We start from the raw sequence: 21,353 nt of genomic DNA on the forward strand, positions 1-21,353 counted from the left end.
GGCTCACTAACTCTGACCTCATGTCATGAATTGAACTGTGTCCCCAAAAAATATGCGTATCAATTTGGCTAGGCCATGATTCCCAGTATTGTGTGATTGTCCATCATTTTGTCATCTTATGTGATTTTCCTACGTGTTGTAAATCCGATCTCTTTGACGTTGATGAGACTGGAATAGTGGCAGTTATGTTAATGAGGCAGGACTCAATCTACAGGTTTGGATTGTGTCATGAGCCAATCTCCTTTGAGATGTAAAAGAGAGAAATGAGTAGAGAGACATGGGGGACCTCATACTACCGATAAATACGAGCTAAGAGAATAGTGTGTCTTATGCACATGGTGTCCCTGGGCTGAGAAGCTTCTAGATAGGGGAAGATTGATGACAACAACCTTCCTCCAGAGCCAACAGAGAGAAAAAGCCATCCCCTGGATCTGAAACCCTGAATTTGGACTTCTAGCCTACTAGATAGTGAGAGAATAAACTTCTGTTTTTTGAAGCCATCCACTTGTGGTATTTCAGTTATAGCAGCACTAAATGCCTAACGCAACCCGTCATTACGGAAGCTCCCCTCACCACTTCCTCAGGTTGTACCCATGGTGATGATAAACAAGTCTTGGCCTCTCCCAGCTGACAGCATCCTAGACTGCCTGTGCTCACCCAGACCACTGACATGATCTGGAATGAAGTTCGCAAGGGCCCACATGTAATCATCTGGGACTTCAAGCAATGAAGCCTTTCCATGGCACAGGACCCAGCGAAGGTCTGCCTGAGTATCAGGACCCTGAGACCTGTAACTCTTCTGGCCAGTTCTACAACTTTCAGGTTCAGATAGAGATAATGGTTGCAGGTGGAATCAATGGTGTCGGAGGAGAAATGTAGCTGGAGTGCACACGTTCACAGGACCACAAGCCCATGCCAGGGACCTTGCCAGGAGCCATAGAGCCCTATAGGCAGCCAGACCTGGGTCTTAAGGATTTTTCCTGCATATGTGACACTGGGCATCCATATCCCACAGCAATGCTCCTTAGATCTCTGAGGGCCCAAGATTTCTCGCCCTGGCTTCCAGGAGCTCACAGATATGCTATAGGCCACAGGAGGCTGTGGACAAGAAGACTGCAAAAAAAGAAGAGTTTTTGGTTCATAGCACATGGCAGGTCCTGCCCCTGGTTAAGTGGGACTCTGTGGATCCTACGTGGAAGTGGGATTCATCTAGATAGGGTTCCTTTGTGAATGCGTGGCAGGTGAGGGCTGAGAAGCTGAGAGGAATGGGACCAGATTTTGATCTCAAGACCCAGGAGTGGCCACTCGTGGGTATATGTGGACTTTTTCCACCTAGTCCACTTGGAGGGGTTTCTGGGAAGAAACGCTCAGCAGAAGGAGAAGGAGCTGGAAGGGCTACTGTCTGAGCACAGGCTCCCCTTGACCAGGGTCTGACCCTGGCATCCTGGGCTCCTCCTTGCCTTGTTCCATCAGAAGTTGAGCCACTGGACTAGATAAAAAAGGGATCGAGGAGAATATGCCCACTTCCTCCACTGGACTCTAGTCCTTGGACACCAACTAGATGAGCAAATTTCTATTCTCTGCCCATTGGCAACCAATACCACCACAGCCATTCTCTCTTCTACCTCTAGGCTCCCTGTCTTGCTCTGCTTTTTGTGATTTCTCTCAGGGGTACCATTAAGAGATGTCACACACCAGACAGAGAGAGAGAGAGAGAGAACAGGGGCTGAAAGGGGACCATTTACCTACTGTCATCCCCAAGCAAATGGGAAAGAGCTTCCTGGCATGCTCACTCAGTTCCACGTACCTCTCAACATCTGGGGCTCCCATCAGTGGCTCTTTCTCTCTGGGTGTGCTAAATTCAAGTGGCCTGTGTCAGGAGTGGATGCTAAGCCTCAGAGGTCAATCAGAATGGTCCTTTGGAATCATCCAGCTTGGTCAGAGGATCTCATGTTGGCTCACTACCTTTGATCCCACCCCTTTGGAAGCTCTGCCCATCGCTTCAGGAGCCTTTCTTCGTGGTGATGGTAAACAAGCCTTGGCCACTGTGATGGTTAAGATTGTGTATCAACATGGCTGGGCCATGATTCTCAGTGTTTGGTAGTCATATAATGTTCTGATCATTTCCCTGTCGAGATCTGATATGTGATGACCCCCGTGATGGGATCTGCTGTGAGTAGCCAATCAGTTGAAAAGAAGTTTCCTTGGGGGTGTGGACTGTGTCCAAATATAAGCGGACATTCCAGCTTTTGCCTACTCTGGATCCTGCAGCTAGCTCCTGTTTGTCTGACCTCCAGTTCTTGGGACTTGAGCTAGCAGCTTACCTGTAAATCTTGGGTTCTCCAGCCCATGCAGCTACGTGAATCAGGGGAAGCCTTGTGGTGTTGCCTGGCGATCTTGGGACTCATCGATCTGCACAGCCTGTGAGCAAGACCCACTAAGTGCAGATTCTTCATTCAGTGTTTCAGCTAGAGAAGTTAGGAAAAGTTCTAATAGTTTATTTGGGTGGGTTGCTGATGCATGGATTTTGAGGTGGCCTAACTCTAAATCAAGATGAAGTACTAGACCTACCTTGGTATACTATAGAAGAAGGTATCCAAAGGCTTACGGAAATTGGCGTGCTAAAGTGGATTTAGTAGGTTAGATCTACAGACCCACACATGAAGCACTCAGAGGACACACCTTTTACCACAACCATGAGGAATAAATTCGGGAAGGGAGCCCAGCATCCATGAAGCCTACTGTGATTGCTGTTATGTGAATTAGATTTGACTGTGGGAACTGCCCTAACTGAATTAAGACACCTAACTACAATGGGGCTGATTGGACTCCGTGGCAGCAGGGGCCAAATGGCTGCACTCAATTGATAAAGATGGGTATGGTTGCAGTAATGGACAGCAGAGTCAAAGCAGTAATCAGAATAGTCTGACTCATATGGACTTATGGCATTGGCTACTTAGTCGTGGTGTCCCTAGGAGTGAAATAGATAGGAAATCTACTAAATATTTACTTCATCTGTACAAAAGGATAAATCTAGGTCACGTGAACAGCAGTCTAACTCGAATTGCCTGAATAGAGAGTAATGGTCCCTCAATCAATTCCCAGACGTGAGCGACTTTAAAGACCTACAATCCCTTGAAGGAAGGGGAGGTCAGGTGCCCTTGAGGAAGGAATCCAATACACTTCCAATAATTTATACAGTTACTCTCTCTGCCAGTCTTCGTGAAAGAGATCTACTGCCTTTTACAAGAGTAACTGTTCATTGGGGAAAAGTAAATAATCAGACTCTTCAAGGATAACTGGACACTGGCTCTGAACTGCCACTAATTCTAGGAGACACAAAACGTCATTGTGGCCCATCAATCAGAATAGGGGTATATGGATATCAGGTTATTAATGGAGTCTTGGCTTGTGTCTGTCTAACAGTAGGTCTAGTAGGTTCCTGAATCCATCCTGTAGTGATTTCCCAACTTCCAGAATGCATAATTGGAATAGATATACTCAGCAACCGGCAGAACCCCCACATTGGATCCCTGACAAATGGATTAAGGGCTACTATGGTAGGAAAAACCAAATGGAAGCCATTAGAACTGCCCCTACTTAGGAAAATAGTAAATCAAAAGCAATATCACATTCCTGGAAGGATTACAGAGATTACTGCTACCATCAAGGACTTGAAGGATGCAAGGGCTGTGATTCCCACCACATTCCCATTCAACTTGCATATTTGGCCTGTGCAGAAAACAAATGGATCCTGGAAAAAGACAGTAAATTATTGAAAACTTAACCAGGTGGTGAATCCAACTGCAGCTGCTGTTCCAGATGAAGTTTCATTGCTTGAGCATATTAATACATCTCCTGGTACCTGGTATGCGGCTATGGCTCTGGCTAATGCCTTTTTCTCCATACTTGTTTGGAAGGACCATCAGAAGCAGTTTGCCTTCAGCTGGCAAGGCCAGCAATACACCCTCACTTGCCTACCTCAAGGCTACATCAACTCTCTAGCCTTATGTCATAATTTAGTCCTCAGGGAACTTGATAACCTTTCTACAAGATGTCACACTGGTCCATTACATTGATGATATTATGCTGATTGGACCTAGTAAGGAAGAAGTGTCAATGACTCTGAACTTATTGGTAAAACATTTGCGTGTTAGAGGGTGAGCAATTAATCCCTCAAAAATTCAGGCACTTTCCACCTCAGTGAAATTTCTAGGGGTACAGTGGTGTGGGGCATGTCAAGATATTCCTTCTAAAGTGAAGGATAAGTTATTGCATCTGGCCCCTCAAATAATTGAAAAGAAGGCACAACGCCTAGTGAGACTCTTTGAATTTTGGAGGCAACATATTCCTCTTTTGGGTGTGCTATTTGAGCCTATTTATCAAGTGACTGGAAAAGCTACTAATTTTGAGTGGAGTCCAGAACAAGAGATGGCTCTGCAACACATTCAGACTGCCATGCAAACCACTCTGCCACTTGGACCATATGATCTGGCTGATCCAATGGTGCTTGAAGTGTGAGTGGCAGAGAGAGATGCTGTTTTGAGTCTTTGGCAGGCCCCTATTGGTGAATCACAGCAAAGACCCTTAGGATTTTGGAGCAAAGCCCTTCCACCCTCTGCAGATAACTACTCTCCTTTTGAGAAATAGCTTTTGGCTTGTTATTGGGCCTTAGTAGAGACTGAACCCTTAGCCATGGGACACCAAGTTGCCATGCAGACTGAGCTGCGCTTCATGAATTCAGTGTTGTCTGACCCACAGAGTCATAAAGTTGGACGGGTGCAGCCACACTCCATCATTAACTGGCAGTGGTATAAATAAGTTGCAAGAGGAAGAGGCCCAAATGCCCATGGTCTCCACTCCTGTCACTTTACCGTCCATCTCCCAGTCTACACCTATGGCCTCATGGGGAGTTCCTGATGATCAGCTGACTGAAGAAGAGAAAACTCGTGCCTGGTTTACAGATGGTTCTGCGTGACATGCAGGCACAACTCAAAAGTGGACATCAGCAGCATTACAGGCCCTTTCTGGACCTCCCTGAAGCACAGTGGTAGAGGGAAATCTTCCCAATGGGTAGAACTTGGAGCAGTACACCAGGTTGTTCACTTTCCTTGGAAGGAGAAACGGATGTGCAATTGTGTACTCATTTATGGGCTGTGGCCAATGGTTTGGCTGGATGGTCAGGGACTTGGAAGGAACATGATTGGAAAATTAAAGACGAGGATTTATGGGGATGATGTATGTGGATAGACCTCTCTGAATGGGCTAAAGAAGTGAAGATACTGGTGTCTCATGTGAATGTTCACCAAATGGTGACCTCAGAAGAGGAGGATTTTAACAATCAAGTGGATAGGATGACACAATCTGTGGAAAACAGTCATCCACTTTCCCCAGGTACTCCCATCATTGCTCAATGGACTCATGAACCAAGTGGCCATGGTGGCAGGGATGGAGGTTATGCATGGGCCCAGCAACATGGACTTCCACTCACCAAGGCTAGCTTGGCTACAGCCACTACTGAGTGTCCAATCTGCCAGCAGCATAGACCAACACTGAGTCCCCAATATGGACCATGCCTCAAGCTGATCAGCCAGCAACCTGGTGACAAGTTGATTACATTGGACCACTTCCATCATGGAAAGGACAGCATTTTGTTTTTACTGGAATAGACACTTACTCTGAATATGGATTTGCCTTCTCTGCATGCAATGTTTCTGCCAAAACTACCATCCATGGACTCATAGAATGCCTTATCCACCATCATGGTATCCCACACAGCATTGCCTCAGATCAAGGGACTCACTTCACAGGAAATGAAGTGTGGCAGTGGGCCCATGCTCATGGAATTCACTGGTCTTCCCACCTTCCCCATTATCCTGAAGCAGATGGCTTGATAGAACGATGGAATGGCCTCCTAAAGACACAATTACTGTGCCAGCTATGTGGCAATACGTTGTAGGGTTGGGACAATGTTCTCCAGGAGGCTGTATATGCTCTAAACCAGAGTCCAATATATTGTGCTGTATCTCCCGTAGCCAGGATTCATGGGCCCAGGAATCAAGGGGTGGAAATTGGAGTGGAATTACTATTACCCCTAGTGACCCACTTGAAAGATATTTGTTTCCTGTCTCCAGGACCTTATGTTCTGTAGGTCTAGAGGTCTTAGTTCCAAAGGGAGGAATTCTCCCACCTAGAGACACACCACTGATTCCATTGAACTGGAAGCTAAGAATGCCATCTGGTCACTTTGGGTTCCTCATGCCTCTGGATCAAGAGGCAAAGACAGGAATTACCATACTGACTGGTGTGACTGATCCTGACTACCTAGAGGAAATTGGATTAATATTACATAATGTAGGTAAAGAAAAGTATGTCTGGAATGCAGGAGATCCCTTAGGATGTCTCTTAGTACTACCATGCCCTGTGATTAAAGTCAATGGAAAACTACAGCAACCCAATTCCGATATGACCGATAATGGCCAAGACCCTTCAGGAATGAAGGTTTGTGTCACCCCACCAGGCAAAAAACCACCACCAGCAGAGGTGCTTGCTGAGGGCAAAGGAAACACGGAATGGGTAGTGTAAGAAGGTAGTTCTAAATACCAGTTACAGCCAGGTGACCGGTTGCAGAAATGAGGACTGTAATTGTTATGAGTATTTCTGCTTTGTATGTGTGCATCATATATTTTTGTTTTCTTAACTTATAAAATATAAGATGTAAACAAGGCTAGTGCATTTTTGGTTGTATGTGTGTTCGTTGTATCATGTTAGGATCAAGTATGACTTTATAATTGTCTTTATTCAAAGGTTATGTATGGTTGAAGACGTGTACAGGTGCCAAGTTCACAAGGGGTGGACTGTGATGGGTAAGATTGTGTATCAACTTGATTGGACCGTGATTCTCAGTGTTTTGGCAGTAGTATAATGTTGTGATCCCCTCCCTGTTGAGATTAGATATGTGATCATCCCCATACTGTGAGTAGCCAATCAGTGGACAGGAAGTTTTCTTGGGCGTGTGGCCTGCATCCGAAGATAAGAGGACGTTCTGGCTTTTGCCTGCTCTGGATACTGCAACTGGCTCCTGTTCATATGACCTCTGGTTCTTGGAACTTGAGCTAGCAGCTTACCTGCTGATCTTGGTTCTGACAGCCCCTGCAACTGTGTGAATCAGGAGAAGCCTTGCAGTCTTACCTGCCAACCTTGGGATTCGTTGATCGTCACAGCCTGTGAGCAAGAGCCCTGCTCTCCAACGTGCCGATCTTGGGTTTGCCAGCCCCTGAGGCTACATGAATCAGGAGAAGCCTCGAACCTTACCCCAGAGTAGGGACCTTCCAGCCTCTACAACCGTGTGAGGCGTTTCCTTGATATAAATCTCTCTATATATATTTATATGCCTTACCTGTTTTCCTTCTCTAGAGAACCCAGCCTAAGACAGCCCCTCCCAGCCGACAGCATCCTGGCCAGACTGCCCTCACCCAGATCATCTCTGAGGTGATCTGGAATGAAGTCCCCAGGGGCCCACGTGTAATTATCTGGGTCTTCAAGCAATGGAGGTTTTCTATGGCACAAGACCCAGCCAAGGTCTGCCTGACAATCACAACCTAGAGATGTGCTCTGCTAGCCAGTTTTACAATGGTCAGGTCCAGACAGAGATAACAGGTGGAGGCAGGATTAGCTGTGTGGGAGGAGAAATGTAGCTAGACTGCACACATTCACACGACACAAGCCCTAGACCAGTTGGTGCCAGGAGACATAGACCCCCATAGGCAGCCAGACCTGGGGCTCAAGGCTTTTTCCTGCATATGTGAAACTGGGCATCCATATCCCAACATCAATACTCCTTAGATATCCGGGGGCCAAGGATTTTCTGCCCGGGTTTCCAGGAGATCACACATATGCAGTAGGCCACAGGAGGCTGTGGACAAGAAAAGGACAAAGAAAGACAAGTTGTTGGTTCCTGCCCCGGCAGAGTGTCATGCTATGAATCCTCGGTAAAAGTGGGATTTTTCTAGAGGGGGTTGGTTTGTGGGTGCACGGCAGGTGAGGGTTGAGAAGCTGAAAGCAATGGCACTAGATTCTGACCTTGAGAACCCGGAGAGGTCACTCGTGCTTATATGTGGACTTTTTCTGTCTAGTCTGTTTGGGTGGGTTTCTGGGAGAAAGGGTTAGCATAAGGTGAAGCAGTTGGACGCGCTACATTCTGAGAACAGGCTTCCCTTGGCCAGGGTCTGCATCTGGTATCGAGTGCTCCTCCTTGCCTTGTTCTATCCAAAGTTTAGTCACTGGACTAGATAAAAAAGGGACCTAGGAGAATACACCCAGTTCCCCCATCGGACCCAGCCCTTGAACACCACCCTGAAGGGCGAGGTTCTATTCTCTGCCCACAGGCAACCAATACCACCACAGCCATTCACCCTTCCTCCCCTATCCTCCCTCTCCTGCTCTGCTTTTTGTCATCTCCCTCAGGGGTACAATTAAGAGATGTCACACACTAGACAGAGAGATAGAATACAGACTGAAAGGGGATCACTTGCCTACTGTCATCCACAGGCAAGTGGAAATGAGGTTCCTGGCCTGCTAACTCAGAGCCACATTCTTCTTGACATCTGGGGTTTACCCAAGCTCTTTCTCTCTGGGTGTGCTGAATTTAAGTGGCCTGGACTGGAAGTGGATGCTAAACCTCAGAGGCCAAACAGAAGTGTCCTTGGAAATCATCCAGGCTTGCCACTTGGTCTCCTGTTGGCTCACTACCTCTGACTCTGCCCCTTTGGAAGCTCTGCCCACTGCTTGTCTCCATGGTGCTGGTAAACAAGCCTTGGCCCTGCCCAACCAACAGCATCCTGGCCTGCCTGCCCTCTCCAAGACATCTGAGATGATCTAGAATGAAGTCCTCAGGGGTCCAGGTGTAATCATCTGGGACTTCAAGCAAAGGAGACGTTCCATGGCACAGGACCCAGCCAGGGTCTGGCTGACAACTGGGACCCAGAGACCTGTGGCTCTGCTGGTCAGTTCTACAATGGTCAGGTCCAGACACAGAAAAAAAGGGGAGGCAGAACTGGTGATGTGGGAGAAGAAATGTAGCTGCCATGCTCACATTCATGGGACCACAAGCCCCAGACCAGGGATGATGCCAGGAGCAACAGAGCCCTATAGGCAGCCACACCTGGAGCCAAATCTTTTTCCTGCATATGTGACACTGGGCACCCATATCCCGACAGCAACACTTCTTAGATCCCCGGGGGCACAGGATTTCCCGCCCTGGTTTCCGGGAGCTCACAGATATACAGTGGGTCATGGGAGGCTGTGGACAAGAAGATGGCCAAAAACTATGTTGTTTCTTCACTGGAAATGGCAGGTGCTGCCCCTGGCTGTGTGTCATGCTGTGAATCCTAGGTGGAAGTGGTATTCATCTAGGTAGGTTTAGTTTGCAAGTATATGGCAGGTGGGGACTGAGAAGCTGACAGGAATTGGACCAGATTTCGATCTTGAGACTCAGGAGAGGCCACACATTGGTGTATGTGGACTTTTTCCACCTAGTCCATTTGAAGGGATTTCTGGGAAGAAGGACACAGCAGAAGGAGCAGGAGCTAGAGGGGCTACTGTCTGAGCACAAGCTCCCCTTGGCCAGGGTCCACCCCTGGCATCCTGGGCTTCATTCTTGCCTGTTCCATCCGAAGTTGAGCCACTAGACTGGATAAAAAACGGACCTAGCTGTACACGACCAGTTCCCCCATCGAACTGCAGCCCTTGGACACCATCCTGATGAGGGACCTTCTATCCTCTGCCCACAGGCAACCAATAACACCACAGCCATTCACCCGTTCTCCTCTAGCCTCCCTCTCCTGCGCTTCTTTTTGTCCTCTCCCTCAGGGGTACAATTAAGAGATGTCGCACACTAGACAGAGAGAGAGATAGAGAGAATAGAGACTAAAAGGGGACCACTTGCCTACTGACATCCACAAGCATGTGGGAATGAGGTTCCTGGCCTGTTCACCCAGAGCCACAATTCCTGTCGACATCTGAGGCTCCCCTTGGCAACTCTTTCTCTTTGGGTGTGCCGAATTCAAGTGACTTCGATCAGAAGTGGGTGCTAAGTCTCAGAGGCTAGCCAGAAGTGTCCATGGGAATGGTCCAGGCTGGCCAGTTGATCTCCTGTTGGCTCACTACCTCTGACCCCACCCCTTCAGAAGCTCTGCCCACTGCTTCCAGAGCCTGTCTTCACGGTGATGGTAAACAAACCTTGGCCTCACCCAGCCGACAGCATTCTGGCCTGCCTGCCCTTATCCAGTCCTCTGTTTTGATCTGGAATGAAGTTCTCAGAGGCCCACCTGTAATCATCTGGAACTTCAAGCAATGGAGCCTTTCTGTGTCACAGGACCCAGCCAAAGTCTCCTTGATAATCAGACCCAGAGACCTGTAGCTCTTCTGGTGGCTTCTAAATGGTCAGGTCAGGACTGAGATAACAGGTGGAGGTAGAATCAGTGGTGTGGGAGGAGAAATGTAATTGCTGTGCACTCATTCAAGAGACCACAAGCCCCAGACCCAGGATGGTGTCAGGAGCCATAGAGCCCCATAGGCAGCCAGACCTGGGGCTCCAGGCTTCTTCCTCCATGTTTGACACTATATCCCAACAGCAACACTCTTCAGACATTGGGGGCACAAGATTTCCTGCCCTTGCTTCCAGGAGCTCACAGATATGCAGTGGACCATGTGAAGCTGTGGACAAGAAGAAGGCAAAAAAAGACAAATTAGTGGTTTACTGTACATGGTGGGTCCTGCCCCTGCTGAATGGCATGCTCTGGTCCCTATGTGGAGGTGGGATTCATCTTGGAAGGATTGGTTTGTGGGTGTATTCCAGGTGCATGCTGGAAAGCTGAAGGGATGGAGACCAGATTCTGATCCTGAGACCCAGGAGAGGTCTCTCACGGGTATATGTGGACTTTCTGTCCTAGTCTGTTTGGAGAGCTTTTTGCGAAGAAAGGTTCAGCAGAAAGAGCAGAAGCTGGATGGGCTCCTGTCTTCTCACAGTCTCCACTAGGCCACAGGATTCCCCTCCCTGATCTCCAGGAGCTCACAAATATGCAGTGGGCCCCAGGAGGCTTCGGCAAAGAGAGTGGCAAAAAAAAAAAAAAGACATATTAGTAGGGCACTGGACATTGCCAACTCAGATCCTAGAGGCATGGCAGGTACTGGGCCCATGGTTGAAATGGATTTCATCTAGGACATGAGGATGCTTAGGTGCCTGCCGGAGGAGGGCTGAGAAGATGGAAGGGTGGAGAACAGATTATGATTCAAAGAAGCAGTAGCTGCTTCACACAGGTATATATGGACTGTTATCAATTAGTTTGCTTGGAAGGTTTTCTGTGGAGAGGGGCTCATCAGAAGGAGTGGAAGCTGAAGGGGCTTCTGCCTGTGCACTGGCTCTATCTGGTCAGCATCAACTCCTGCCCTACTGGGCTTTCTTTTTGCCTTGTTCCGTTCACTGTTGTGCCATTGGACTAGTTTCAAAAGGTCCTAGCAGCCCATGCTCAGCTCCACCATTGGACTCCAACCCTTGGAGACCATCCAGATGACCAACCTTCTATTCTCTGGCCCTGGGAAAGCAATACCACGACAGCCTTTCTCCCTTCTACTCTAGGTTGCATCTCTCGCTCTTCTTCTTTTGATATTTCTCAGGGGTACAATTAAGAGATGTCACACAACAGAGAGAGAGAAGTGTGGTTGAGTGGTGATCACTTGTCTACCAAGATACTCAAGCAATTTAAAAAAGAGTTGCCTGATTCAACTTTGCCCCACCCCCTTAGCTAGTAGCTCTCTGCCTGGACCAATGTGTCAGCCCCTTCACCCAGCCACTGGCACAGGGGGTCCATGGACTTGGATCGCTTTCCACACCTTGCAATCACCTCACTAGCACCTTGATGGCCAAGTTGCCACAGCATGTCCTCATTAGGACAAGCCAGGCAGGTTCCTATCTGAAGCCCACTTGTAGCAGCCAAGTGACATTCGACACTACCTCGCCTCCTAAGCCAGTAGCTCTCTGTTTCAGCTGAGGCACATGCCTCTTGACCCAGCCACTGGCACAGGGATCCACAGAATTGCAGTGCCCCCCACCCCCTGTGATCAGCCGCACTAGTACTTTGCTGGCCGACCCAGCACAGCACGGCCATATTGGGACAAGGTGGGCAGGGTTCCCAGCTGAAGCCCACTTCACCTGCAGCAGCCAAGCAGGAGCTACAGACCTGTGGCATTCACTACCACTCTGTCCCCTAAGAGAGAAGCTCAACCACCCTCCAAGGGCCTGAGAGCTGGCAGTACCACTCACTCCATCCAACCACCCACAATGGGGAACTGAGGACCAGTGGTGCCCCCCAGTCTCTCCAACCAAAGGGACATGGTGCCTAAGGACAGCCTACACAACTCCTCCATAACACGCTGTAGCAGATAGGGCACCTGTGGGCAGCCAACAGCCCCCTGCCTCCACCCCCCACATCGCTCTCCACTGCAACCAGACACTTATGCCTGCTCCGAACACCCCCATGCAGCCCTGTGCACCCAGGACTGTAGGTGAGTCTCCACATCACACACTCAGGGACCAACGATCCAGGAACATTCGCCCTAACCATCTGGCTAGCGGCAGTGCATACACACAACACCCAACCCAACAACCAGGGAGAATACCCCTGCACTTATGGCCAGGTGGCCAGCAGGACAGATACATCACATCACCAAAAATGCCACCCACATCCTCAGCAGCCCCACAAGAACAGTGAACAGGGTCCCATGCTCACACACCTAGTAGCTGCTCCACCCACCCAGAGACAGGAGGTGAGAGTTCCAATGTGACCAGGTTAGGAACCAGAGTAGCACACATGCCCAACCTACTTGAATATATCAAAACAAAACAAAACAAAAATTCAGGATGCAATGAATAAATATACAATAAATAAATAAATACAATAACTTCTTGATGCCTTGGAGACAACAGTTAATATCAAATCTCATAAAGAAGCAGGATAAGATGGCTCCATCAAGTGACCAAAATAAAGAACCAGAAAACCTTCCAGAGGAAGATAAGGCAATGGAACTACCTGATAAATAATTCAAAGGACTAATATATAGAGCTCTCTAAGAGATCAAAAAAGAGACACATAGACCAATGAAACAGAATTGAGAATCCAGATGTAAATCCATCCATCTATGAGGAGTTGATATTTGACAAAGGGCCAAAGTCCATTAAATGGGAAAAAGACAGTGTCTTTAACAAATCATGCTGGCATAACTGAATGTCCATCTGTAAAAAATGAAAGAAGATCCATACCTCCCACCATACACAAAAACTAACTCTAAGTGGATCAAAGACCTAAATATAAAACTTAAAATTATAAAGATCAGGGAAGAGAAAATAAGGACAACTCTGTGGGCCCTAATACATGGCATAAATAGAATACAGACCATAACTAACAATGCACAGACACCAGAAGAGAAACTAGATAACTGGGAGCTCCTAAAAATTAAACACTTATGCTCATCAAAAAACTTCACTGAAAGAGTAAAAACAGAAACTACAGAGTGGCAAAAAATTTTTGGCTATGACATATCCAACAATGGTCCAATATCTAAAATCTACAAAATATATCAACACCTCAACAACAAAAACACAAATAATCCAATTTAAAAATGGGTAAAAGATATGAAGACACTTCAACAAAGAAGACATGTGGCAGCTAAAAGACACATGAGGAAAATCTAGCATCATTAGCCATTAGAGAAATGCAAATCAAAACCATAATGAGATTCTGTTTCACCCCGACAATACTGGCAATAATTAAAAAAAAAACAAAACAGAAAATAACAAATGTTGGAGACGCTTCAGGGATATTGGAAGTCTTATGCACTGCAGGGGGGAATGTAAAATGGTACAACCCCTATAGGAAAACAATATGGTGCCTCCTTAAATAGCTGGAAATAGAAATACCATATAATCTAGCAATCCCACTCCTGGGAATATATTCTAGGGAAATAAGAACTGTCACACAAATAGACATACAGCACACCCATATTCATTGCAGCACTATTCACAATAGCAAAAAGATGGAAGCAACTTAAGTGCCCATCAACAGATGAATGGATAAACAAATTATGGTACATGCATTGACTTCATGGCACACAACAATAACAACGCACAATAGAATTCCACTCAAAGATAAGAACAATGATGAACCTGAGAAATACCACATGGCATGGATGAATCTGGAGGGCATTATGCTGAGTGAAATAAGTCAATCACAAAAGGACAAATATTGTAGAAGACCACTATTATAAGAACTGAAGAAAAGATTTACACATAGAAGAAAACATTCTTAATGGTTACGAGGATCAGGAGGGGTGAGGATGGGAAATCACTAACTAGATAGTAGACAAGTGTCAACTTTGGTGAAGGGAAAGACAACACACAATATAAGGGAAGTCAGCACAACTTGACCAAGGCAAATTCATAGAAGTTCCCTAGACACATCCAAACACCTTGAGGACTGAGTAACTGGGCCTGAGGGCTGTGAACCATAGTCTTGGGGGGCATCTAGGTAACTGGCATAACATAGCTCATAAAGAAAATGTTCTACATCCTATTTTGGTAACATCTGGGGTCTTAAATGCTTGCGAGTGGCCATCTAAAATACATCTACTGGTCCCATCCCATCCAGAGCAAAGGAGAATGAAGAAAACCAAAGACACAAGGAAAATATTAGCCCAAAGTACTAAAGGACCACATGAACTAGAGCCTCACACCAGCCTGAGCCCAGAAGAACTAGATGGTACCCAGATACCACCACCAACCCCTCTGACAGGGATCACAACAGACAGCCCCAGACAGAGCAAGAGAAAACTGTAGAACATAATTCAAATTCATGAAAAAAGACCAGACTTACTGGTCTGACAGAGACTGAAGGAACCCAGAGACTATGGCCCATGGACATTCTGCTAACTCAGAACTGAAATCACTCTCAAAACCCACTTTTCAAACAAAGATTAGACAGGCCCATAAAACAAACAATAACACACGTGAGGAACATGCTTCTTAGTTCAATCAAATATATCAGACCATATGGGCAAATCCTGGCCAAAACAAAGACCAGAAGGCAGGAAGGGACAGGAACTGGAAGAATGGACACAGGGAACCCGGGGTGGAAAGGGAGAGAGTGCTGTCACATTGTGGGGATTGCAACCAATGTTACAAAACAATATGTGTATAAATTTTTGAATGAGAAACTAACTTGACCTGTAAACTTTCACCCAAATCACACACACACAAAAAAAAAGAATTTAAAAAAAAAAGAAAAAGAGTTACCTGGGCTGTTCCGTCCCTGCTGGATCCTCTAGATATCCGGGTCTCCCCTCTGCGGCACTTTCTCTCTGGGTGGGTGGAATTCCAGAGGCCTCAGCCGGAAGTGAGTGCTAAGTCTCAGAGGCCAACAAGAAGTGTCCTTAAGAATCACCCAGGCTGGCCAGTGGCTCCCCTGTTGGCTCACTACCTCTGATCCTGCCCCTTCAGAAGCTCCACCCACCGCTTCCAGAAGCTGTCTCCACGGTGATGGTAAACAAGCCTTGGCCCCACCTAGCAGACAGCATTCTAGCCTGCCTACCCTCATCAAGACCTCTGAGGTGATCTGGAATAAAGTCTCCATGGGTCCAGGTGTTATCATCTGGGATTTCAAGTAATGGAGCCTTTCCTGGGCACACGACCCAGCCAGGGTCAGCCTGGGCCTCGGGACTCAGAGACTTGATCTGTCAGCAGGGACTACATATGTCAGATAGAAATAACTGGTGGAAGCAGAATTGGAGTAATGAGAGAGAAGTGTAGCTGGAGTACACACATTCATGGGACCACAGGCCCAAGACCTGGGGCGATGCCTAGACCCATAGAGCCCCGTAGCCAGCCAGACCTGGGGCTCAAGGCTTCTTCCTGCACATGTGACACTGAGCATCCATATCCTGAAAACAACACTCCTCAGACCTCCGGAGAACAGGATTCCCTGCCCTGGCTTCCAGGAGCTTACAGATATGCAGTGGGCCATGGGAGGCTATGGACAAGAAATCGGCAAAAAAGACACATAGGTGGGGTTCTGAACATGGCAAACTCGGACCCTACATAAGTGGCAGTGACTGGGCGTGTGGTGTAAGTGGGATTTGTCTAGGATGAGAGAGTGCATGGGTGCATGCCAGAGGCGGACAGAGAAGATGAAAAGATGGAAAACTGATTCCAATCCAGAGATTCACTAGAGGCTTCTCACAGGAATATACTGACTTTTACATCTAGTCCACTTGGATGGGATTCTGAGAAGAAGGGCTCACAAAAGGAGTGGAAGCTGAGGGGCTCCTGTCTGAACACAAGCTCTATTCATCTGTAATCTGCCCCTGGAGTCCTAGGCTTCCTCCTTCCCATCTCCATCCACAGTTGTGCCATTGGACTAGTTACAAAGGGACCTAGGAATCCACGTCCAACTTCCCCATTGGAATCCAACCGTTGGAGACCATGCAGACCAGAAACCTTATATTCTTTGCCCATGGGTGACCAATACCACAACAGCCTTTCCTTCTTCGAGCACCAGGCTCCATCTTCTACTCTCCGTCTTGTGATCTTTCTCAGGGGTACAATGAAGATATGTCTCACAACAGACAGAGAGAAGAGCAGCTGAGTGCGGACCATTTGCCCACAAACATCCTCAAGCAAGTGGAAAAGAGGCACCTGGTCTGCTCAGCCCATGCCTCAAACCTCTCCACATGCAGGGCTCCCCTCTGCAGGCATTCTCTCTTTCCAGAGGCCTTGGCCAGAAGTGCGTGCTAAGTCTGAGAGACCAACCAGAAGAGTCTTCAGGAATCGCCCAGGCTGGCCAGTGGCTCCCCTGCTGACTCACTACCTCTGACCCCGCCCCTTTGGAAACTTCACCCACAGCATCCAGACACTGTCTCCATGGTGATGGTAAACAATCCTTGGCCCTCTCCAGGCAAATGCATCCTCACCTGCCTGCTCTCACCCAGACCTCTGAGGTGATCTGGAATAAAGTGGACAGGGGCCCAGGTGTTATCATCCGGGACTTCAAGCAATGGAGCCTTTCCTGGGTGAACGAATCAGCCTAGAGCAGCCTGGGCCGGTAAACTTGGAGAATTGTAGCTCTTCCGGCAGGGGCTACAATGGTCTGGTCCAGACAGAGAGACCAGGTGGAGGAGGAATGGAAGGAATGGAAGGAGAAATGTAGCTGGAGTGCACACATTCACTAGACCACAGGTCCCAGTCCTGGGGAGGTACCAGGAGACATAGAACCCCATAGCCAGCCAGACCTGGGGTTCAAGGCTTCTTCCTACACATATGACACTGAGCATACATGTCCTGACAGCAACACTCCTCAGATCTCCAGGGAACAGGATTTCCCACCCTGGCTTACCAGGAGCTCACAGATATGCGGTGGGCCACATGTGGCTGCGAACAAGATGTCAGCCAAAAAAAGACGTGTTGATGAGGCACTGGACATGACAAACTAGGCCTCTGTGTGAGTGGCAGCAATGGGCCTGAAGTGAAAGTGGAACTCATCTAGCATGGTAGGATGTGAGGGTAAGTGCCCAGGGCAGGCTGAGAAGATGAAAGGATGGAGATGAAATTCTAATCCAGAGACCCAGGAGAGGCCCTTTGCAAGTATGAGGACTTTTTCACCTAGTCCACTTGAGAGGGTTTCTGGGAAGAAGGGCTCAGCAGATGGAGCAGGAGCTGGAAAAGCTCCTATCCGTGCACTGGCTCTATCAGGTCAGCGTCCACCCCTGGCATCCTGGGCTTACTCCTTGTCATTCTCATTCTTCTACTGTGCCACTTGACAAGTTACAAAGGGACCTAGGAGTCCATGCTCAGCTCCCTCATCAGACTCCAGCCCTTGGAGACCATCCAGATAAAGACCTTCTATTCTCTGCCCATGGGCAACCAATACAACCACAGCCATTCGCCCTTCCAGCTCTAGGATCTATCTCCTGCTCTCCTCCTTGTGATCTTTCTCAGGGGTTCAAGGAAGAGATGTGGCACAACAGACAAAGAGAGACATAGAGAGAGAAGAGCATCTGAGTAGGGACCACTTGCCCGCTGACATCCTCAAGCAAGTAGAAAAGAGGTGCCTGGCCTGCTCACTCTGTGCCGTGAACCTCTCCACATCTGGGACTCCCCTCTACAGCACTTTCTCTCTGGGTGTGCTGAATTCCAAAAGCCTTGGCCAGAAGTGGGTGCTAAGTCTCAGAGGTCAGCCAGAAGTGTCCTTAAGAATCACCGAGGCTGGCCTGTGTTTCCCCAGCTGGCTCACTACCTCTGATCCACCCCCTCAGAAGCTCTGCCCACTGCTTCCGGAAGCTGTCTCCATGGTGATGGTAAACGAGCCTTGGCCCCACCCATCTGACAGCATCCTGGCCTGCCTGCCCTCACTCAGATCTCTGAGGTGATCTGGAATAAAGTCCACAGCGGCCCAGGTACTATCATCTAGGACTTCAAGCAATGGAGCCTTTCCTGGAAGCACCACCCAGCCAAGTCAGCCTGAGCCCCAGGACCCAGAGATCTGGGGCTCTGCGGGCCAGTGCTACAATGGTCAGGTCCAGACAGAGATAACAGGTGGAGGCAGAATCAAAGGGATGGGAGGAAAAATGTAGCTGGAGTGCACACATACAGAATTCAGACCAGGGGTGATCAATAGCACCACAGCCCTTCTGCCTTCCAGCTCTACGCTCTCTCCGCTGCTCTCCTTCTTGCAATCTTTCTCAGGAGTACAATTAAGAGATGTCGCACAACCAACAGAGAGAGAGAGAAAAAAGAGCGGCTGAGTGAGGACCACTTGCCCACCAACATCCTCAACCAAGTGGAAAGCTTCCAGAGGCTGTTTCCATGGCGATGGTAATCCAGCCTTGGCCCCACCCATCTGACAGCATCCTGGCCTGCCTGCCCTCACCCAGACCTCTGAGTTGATCCAGAATGAAGTCCACAGGGGCCCACGTTTAATCATCTAGGACTTCAAGCAATGGAGACTTTCTTGGACACATGACCCAGTCTAGTGCAGCCTGAGCCTCAGGGCTCAGAGACCTGGGGCTCCTCCAGCAGAGATATCAGGTCCAGACAGAGATAACCAGTGAAAGCAAAATTGGACCAATTGGAGAAGTGTATCTGGAGTGCATATAAAACACCTCCAATTCATCCATAATATACCAGAAACTACCTTTCGATCTCACGGACACCTATGATTTCTGACTTCTCCTCAGCTAAAATCTTTTCTGTTGACAACGGTTTCCACCCAGGAACACTATTATCAGTACATGCCCACCTACACCTCAATTACTTTTCCCCACTTCCCTCTCCTGTTCCTTCCAGATTCCCTTGGATTTCAAAATATCAGCTGTGTAACTATTCAATTATGTTTATGCTGGCATTGAAACAATTTCTTTTAAACTGGGGACTGTCATGGATTGAACTGTGTCCCCCAAAAAATGTGTATAGCAACTTGGCTAGGTCATGATTCCCAGTATTCTATGATTGTATAATCTGATGTGATTTCCTTATGAGTTGTAAATTCTGTCACTGTGATGGGGTTATACTGATGAGGTTGACAAGATTAGATAGTGTTTTAAGGCAATCTCTTTTGAGATATAAAAGAGAGAAGCAAGTAGAGACACATAGGAACCTCACACCACCAAGAAAGCAGTGCTGGGAGCATAGCGCGGCCTTTGGACCTAAGGTTCCCACGCTGAGATGCTTCCAGACCAAGGAAAGACTGATGCATCACAAGGACCTTCCAGACCAAGGGAAGATTGATGACACAGACCTTTCTCCAGAGCCGACAGAGACAGAAAGCTTTCTTCTGGAGCTGATGCCCTGAATTTGGACTTGTAGCCTACTGGACTATGAGAGAATAAATTTCTCTTGTTAAAAGCCATCCACTTGTGGTATTTCTGTTAGAGCAGCACTAGATGACTAAGACAGCGACTATCAGTTGCAAGTTTCCTCTTGTATCCTTGACAAGGCAAGCAGCTCTAAACCATCGTGAATTTCACTTCCTTTTTAACCTACATTCCACTTGCACCAAGTTACCTCTAACGTTTTTTTAAGATGGGTCTTTCGAGTCGTGTCCAAGTTCTCTTCATGAATTAGCTTCTGTCGCAGTACACGGAGAAGCCCAAGAGTTTTCATCAGCTCCTCAGAACCCAATGGACAAGGCGAGATTTGACCCCTCTTAAAGCAGAACTTCTCAACTCTGAATGCCCGTTAGTCCCCCTGGACCCACACAAAACAGTGTGCTTGGACCCACTCTGGATCTAATCAGTCAGTCCGCTAATGGAGGGGAGCTGGCTTTTTTATACTTTTTTTTTTACTATATATATTTTTATATCTAGTTTTTATTATATATGTAAATTATATTTATTAAATACTATTTATTTTTTAAAAGTCTCCAGAAGATCCTACTGTATAGCCAGGCTGTGATGTACAGTTAATAAAGTCCCTGTTTTCCTGAGTGTTATGAGCTGAGCTAAGGTGGGGCTTGTTGAAAGCCCAGTGCTATAACCCTGAGGCCGTGGTTCTCAAAACTTCCTGTCTGCTAGAATCACCAAACAAACAGAGGCTAGGTCCAACCACAGATGAGATAACTGCAGGCACTGAAAAATAGAATTCTAGCAATGGCAGTTTTAAAAAGCCATTCAGGGGACTCCAATATACAGCAGTGAGAAACACTGCTCAATGGCTGAATCCACTGTGCAAACACGACCTTTGACCTCAATGACTTTACAGAAAAATGGGAAAGGCCATATGTCATGGATTGAATTGTGTTCCCCCAAAATCTGTGTCAAGCTGACTAAGCCATGATTCCCAGTATTGTGTGGTTGTCCTCCATTTTGTGACCTGATGTAATTTTCGTATGTGTTATAAATCCTAACCTCTATAGAGTCGCTGTGAGCCAGAATCAACTAGAAGGCAATGGCTTTGTTTTTTTTTTTTAATTGTACTTTAGATGAAGGTTTACAGAGCAAATAGTTTATCATTAAACAGTCAGTACACATATTATTTTATGACATTGGTTAACAACCCCACAACATGTCAACACTCTCCCTTCTCAACCTTGGAGGACCTTTTTTTTGGTGAAGATATACATAGCCAAAGTAACACCATTTCAAAAGTTTCTACGTGTACAATCCAGTGACATGGATTACATTCTTCCAGTTGTGCTGATATTCTCACTATCATTTTCTGAATTATTCCATCACCATTATCTTCAACTCACTGCCCCCTAGGCTTCCCATCAAACCTTTTGAGATGCTATTGTCAATTTGATCTCACATAG

This window comes from Trichechus manatus, unplaced genomic scaffold (assembly GCF_000243295.1).
Source record: "Trichechus manatus latirostris isolate Lorelei unplaced genomic scaffold, TriManLat1.0 scaffold00011, whole genome shotgun sequence".
NCBI lineage: Eukaryota > Metazoa > Chordata > Mammalia > Sirenia > Trichechidae > Trichechus > Trichechus manatus.